This window comes from Syzygium oleosum, unplaced genomic scaffold (assembly GCF_021117445.2).
Source record: "Syzygium oleosum isolate NSW1041296 unplaced genomic scaffold, Sole_v2.1 Sole_v2.04, whole genome shotgun sequence".
NCBI classification, from domain to species: domain Eukaryota; kingdom Viridiplantae; phylum Streptophyta; class Magnoliopsida; order Myrtales; family Myrtaceae; genus Syzygium; species Syzygium oleosum.
In genome coordinates, this window is record NW_026607488.1 from 2,620,940 (window position 1) to 2,626,939 (window position 6,000).

A 6,000-nucleotide genomic window follows, 5' to 3' on the forward strand; every position below is an offset into this window, starting at 1 on the left:
GAACAAGAACTTGTTTCGGGTGTGTTTGAAGGAGTCAATTGTATCTAAATTTCACGTTGACTAGGTCGACTGCACCAAATTGTGAGTACTCCTGCATCAGGAGTAAAGACAAAGAAGAAAGGCTCCCGGACATGTTTGGAAAGTTTCAAGTTCACTTTATTTTCTTCCTCGGAGCCCCCTGATTTCCATTACAGAAGTTGGAGCTCTACTCTTACATCCGGGCAAAATTTCCATCCTCTCCTCTCTCGTCTTTCTTCTCAAAAGCAAAGCTAAAGATCGATCTCTCGTATAGTAGTCATTTTATGCCGTCTATATGTACGAAACTGTTGAACCATCTTCCCGGTTTCATGCACTCATGCGCCTTACGCTCTAAATTGCAACGATCCCAGTTGAGAAGATCCGGTCCTTCGTGTACGGCGAGCTCGAAAGGTCCGCCGCCTTCGACGTTTCGTTCCTGCATTTCTGCTCTTTCCGCTCGTCCATCGTTATCTGCCTCGATCTGCACTCGGTGCTGCAGAATGCTTTCTCTCCCCTGCTCATCGCGGAAACGGGAAGAAAATACACATCAATTCACCCGAACCGGAAAGACTGAAAGGATCGATACTTCATTGCCCTTGACATCAACACTAGATTGGGAAACACGATAAGAGAAACGGTGGATCTATCATCTATGGTACCTGTACATGTAGATGTCTCTGTCATGCAGCTTCTTCCCGCACAAGTGACATGCGCTGAGGAAGTCCAGCGTCTGAAAAGCCGGAACACCCGCTTCTTCACTCGCGGTCCTCCACCACGGCGCTTTCGAAACACCGTAATCACCGCCGGCGACGGCGACGGCGACGGCGGCACCATCGCGGTGAGGCCTCTCGTGCTCGCTCGGCCAATCCAGACCCCCATCGTAGTACACCTTCGTGGAGGACCTGTCGGGTCCATGACAAGTCACGTACGTGTAGCTCTCCAGCCGATCCTCCGCCTCCATGTCCTCGAACCCTCCTCCTCCTCCTCCAACAACAATCCCGGCGCACCCCTTGCCCTTCCCGACGACGGGGGCGGCGGAGGCGCGGCCGGGCAGGCCCGGGCCGCACCGCACGCAGCGGCGCCGCCCCCGGGGACGACCTCGCCGGACCGCTCGAGCGCCGCCACGATGCCGAGCCCGACCCCGCAGCCGAGGTCGTAGCCCCTCGGGCCCCTCGGCGACTGGACCTTGAAGTCCAGCGGGGTCCTCGGGCTGGCCCCCCCCGCGGCGGCGGTTGGGTCGGGCGGCGGCCCGGCCCCCCGGCCGCCGGATATCAATAGGTCCGACAGCTTCCCGATGAACGGCCTCCTGCCCAACATGACCGCCGCCGCCTCTCTTCCGGCCTCGTCAAAGGTCGGGATTTCTCAAGAATCGGAGCGACCGGGCGTGGGTGTGTTCGATGAAAGGATCTTTGATTAGAGATTTCACGTGTGCGCGCCTGCGAAGCCCTTCGGAACTTCTTTGGAGTTATATGTGAGACGTGGGAGTGGTTTGGTGGTTAGACCGAGCCCATTGGTTTTAAAAAAAAATACATTTTTTAATAAGTTTTTTTTGTAATGAATTATTATTTAAAAAATCCCGGGGATTCGGACATTATTTTTAGTAAAAGGTCGCTTGTCAGTGTGGGGCCGGGTTTTCCATAACGTCTGTGTCCAATGATTGGGACGTTGTTTAATTTTATTTTTTACCTGCTCTATTTTAACTCTCGGCTTACTCTTAAATTTTTAATTCTGTCTCGTGAAAAGCGTAAAAATCGAAATTCACATCTAAAACTATACGTTTACATCTTTAATCTCTCCTAAAAATATGAAATTCGAACTCTTCACCTTCTCTTTTCAAATAAGAAGGGTGGTCGTTAAGGTAAACTCTCGTGGTTATTTGGGACGTAATTATTAAGGGGAGGGGGATTTGACCCGGTCCGGGCGGGGGGCCCCGCAGCGAGGCGCGCGCGACACAGGAAGGGAAGATGCCAAGTGCATCGGGACCGTCCGTCCGGCCCGGGGCGGGACGCGTGGCGGGGATCCGGGAGCTGAATGATTGCCCTGAGCCACTTGAGTAGGTAGGGAGTAGGCCCCCCCTAAGCCCACTGAAACGGTGGGCCCCCTTCTTTTCCTAAGGGAGGTTGTATCGTGGGGCCCAACCTGCTTAGCTTGTGGCCACTACTGGGAGTGTTTGGCTTTCGTGATGTGATTTTCTGCTTTTTTTTGATCAATGCTAGAAGAGTCCATGGGAATGAATGAATGCTCTTTGGAACCACATGGGATGGGGTTTGGCTTGTTTTGTTTGTTCAATCTGTGATTTATTTCTTTTCCACTATTTGCAGGACTCTCTATTTGTTGGACCCCGATGCTAGTAGAAAGCCATATCTTTACGCAACTTCTGCTTTTTAATCCGTCCCGGATGGCGATCTCAGGGTATGCTGTCGCGCGGGCGATTTGATGGCGCTCGGGAGGCGCCGTGCCCTTATGATGGATATCGATCTGAACGGTCGCCGCGATGTTCCGTGGAAGCCCCGGGAGGGTACCGCCGTGCCTTCTCGGGATCGCGGAACCACCTCCATGGGTATAATGGCCGTCTCTTTCGTGTGATTATGGATGGGAATTTCGAGGGGAGGAGGGAAATTGATTTCCTCGTGCCCTTTTCGTTCCTCTTTGCTTGATTTGCATGCTCTCCACATTTTTTCCTTTTTCTTGGCCATTTTCTTATTAGGCGTGAGGGCAGGGAAAGGAGCTTTTGCCTTTTTCCCCTTTTGGGAGCATGAAAGTAAGAGCCCTTTTTACAGTCCACATGAATGAATTGGCCTTTGTTGGGATTGGAAAAGTGGAAGGGGGGAAGCTTTGGTTTTAGCTTTGGTCATTGCTCTTTGGCTTTGGACATTGAATTTGAGAGTTAGAATTGCCCTTTGTTGGGATTAGAAAAGATTAAAGGGGGAAGCTTTGATTTTAGCTTTGGTTACTGCTCTTTAGCTTATGACATCGAATTTGAGAGTTAAATGTGCGAACTTTTTCTTTTTCTCTCTTTTGAATTGAAACACGTGTATTTTAAATGAATCGATCGAATTACTCTCGATTTCAAGATTTGATTCAATATTTACCAACCTCTTCTCTCTCTCTCCCTCTCAATAAAAGAATGTCTTTTCTGAGCAAAATCGGGTTTCAAAAAATGAAAAAAATAGTGTGAAAATAACTCCGCCCCTTTGTAGAAATATGTAAAAAAAATCAGTGTTTAAGATCATTTCAGAAGAATTTTTGTAATATCTCACAAATCGAAATATCGTTTTCTATCTTGACCAAAATCGATGAAAAGACCTGCGGGAGGGAAGTGGCTTAGCTTTACACGCAAGAAGCTAAGTAGGAAGAGTAATGTTGGACATTCTAGGATTAATTTACAAAATCGATAAATCAAATGATGCGACAAATTACAAGTTGACCATCACAGATCTCGATAGGAGCATGTCATATTTCCTTGTCAATAATTTTGGCAAGCTAGTCCTCATGGTCCCAGTACTATTGCCAATACTGATCTTTGACTAGAAGAGATGTATTCATGGTGATCTCATAGACGTCAAATTCACTCTGGCTTTGATTTTAGCTCTTACGGATCAAAATCAATTATGTTTTGACAATTCATCTAATTTCAATTTGCCCCCTCTTTTTTTCCCCATTTTTTTATGTCGGGGGCGAGAAAGAAAAAGGAGCTTTCGTTTTTTCTTTTAGGAGCACGAAAGTGATGGCCCTTGTACCATCCACATGGATCGATTTGCTTTTGTCGGTATTTTAGCAGAAAGAAAAGCACAAAGCTCCATTTCCAACTCCCCAAAAAACTCGTCTTGGAGGTCACTCAACGGGAACCTTCGTCTCATCCAATTGATAATATACTTGGACAGCTTCGTGACTGCGATGATATACGAGCGTAAGCCGGAACTGCTTACCAAACGTGACTCGGCCCGCTCGGAAACGGGCTTCCGATCTCTGAAAGGATCTGCCGGAGCCGCTCGATCTCGATCGAACGGCTCTCGATCTCTCTCTACATCTCGGCCACCGTACCCACCAAAAAAAAAAAAAACGGGTGCAATTGTGATGGCGATCGAGGGGCATTTGAGTCATTTCCGTGAATTCCGAGCAGGCAATAATGTCCAAACGGAATTATTATCGAATTTGTTGCTTTCATATTGGGCCCCCTACAATTGACCAAAAATAATAACAATAATATTGGACCCCTCCTACGGCCTCAGGTTGCTATCTAACAAGTCACCGACGGAGGTCCGCTCACGTGACGCTCGACAGGTGTGGGGAATCCGACGTCTAGTCCGGGGGGGAGGGGGGGGGGGGGGGAGGTAACCCGGTGGACAAGGCAAGGCGACCCGAGGGGAAAGCTACACCCCCACGACTAGTCATGGCCACGGGCCGGTTTTGGCCCGGAACCGGCCCGGTCAAACCCGGGCCCGCGGTTCGGAACCGGAACCGGCCCGTGACCTACGGGCCCGGTTTCGGTTCCAAATTATTTTAAAAATAATAATAATAATGAATTTTTTTTTTATAAAAAATTTCATTATTTAATTTTTTTTTATAAAACAAATTGAACTCTAATTGCCATACATTGTAAGTGCATTGATCTCCAATTGCAATACTTGGCTTGGGTGTATTGAACTCTAATTACAAGGCTTGGCTTGGGTTTTATAAACAACCCCTTTGATGGTCTCTTCATTCCCATTCGATGTGGGACTCTCGGTTTGCCTTGAACGCCTTCAATGTGAGACTCTTGGCTTGTCTTCATGCAAATGCCAAGAGTCCCACATCGAATGGGAATGAAGAGACCATAAAAGGGGTTGTTTATAAAATCCAAGCCAAGCCATGAGCATGTGAAGTTGTATGCCTTTTGTGACTACGATCCTTTGCTAGTTAAGAGCAAAGGGTTCCATTGGACTGCCTATAACCGGACCGGACCAATGGTCCGGTTCCCTGTTCTATGGTTTGCCGATCCAGTTCCTAGTTCTAAAATTAAAAGACCGGTCTTACGGTTCGGTTCCTGCTCCGACGGAACCGATCACCCCTACAATTTTCATTTTGATTATAATTTATATTGAATAATTCATTATTTCATATTTTTATAATTATTTATTTTTTTATTTCATAATTTATTTTTTTAATTTTTAAATTATGAACTGGAACCGGCCGGACCGGAACCGGAACCGCTAGGGGCGGTTCCGGTTCCGGTTCACACGTGGCCACAAACCGGAACCGCCGGTTCCGAACCGTGGCCATGACTACCCACAACACCGACTCGATTTATGATTCGGACAACGTAGAGATTTTGACAACATTCTTCCCCCATTCAATGTGTAACAAATTATTTTTGGCTAGTCCCCATGTCAAACGGACGAATCGGATTGATAATGATCCGATCCAAATTAACCTATTTTGATCGTTTCCATGCAATGCAAATCTAATGACACATATTCAACTCGACTCATATTGTTAAAACACCCATATTTAACCAATTCTTGAACAATTCATACCCAAACTGAGGTGCAAGCGTAAGATCGATTGAGGGCGAGAAAAAGTGAAGATATAGTCATAGAGGTAGGTTGAGTCTTTATTATTGTAAACTCATTTATTGAATATAACTAATTCATTTAACAATCCAACTCATCAAATACGGGTTAAAAAATTAGTTTACGACTCATTTTGACAGGTCTATATAATTAGGTGTCAAAGAAGCTAATGCAGATTTACATATTTTGAGTTCAGATCGACAAATCGGAAGTGGATTATTTAAATAAGTAAATCGTATGCAGCGTCAAACGGGGTTTGGTCCGATTATTCATAGTTTGATTGACTTATTGAAAACGAAAGCGCGAGAGATGATCTGAGTGCTTCCTCATCGATAATCTCCCCCTGTTTTATGCCGTTATCCTGCCCTAATCCTAGTCCCTAAAACCTCAAAGATTGAAAAGGAGTTCTATGGCAAGTTTCTAAAGCGAT

The 6,000-nt window shown here is 46.4% G+C and overlaps 1 pseudogene; it reads right to left on the reverse strand.

Annotated features, from left to right (window-relative positions):
- Nucleotides 1-103: 103 nt before the first annotated feature.
- On the reverse strand, nt 104-2,576 carry LOC115688170 (FCS-Like Zinc finger 14-like; annotated as a pseudogene).
- Nucleotides 2,577-6,000: the final 3,424 nt, after the last annotated feature.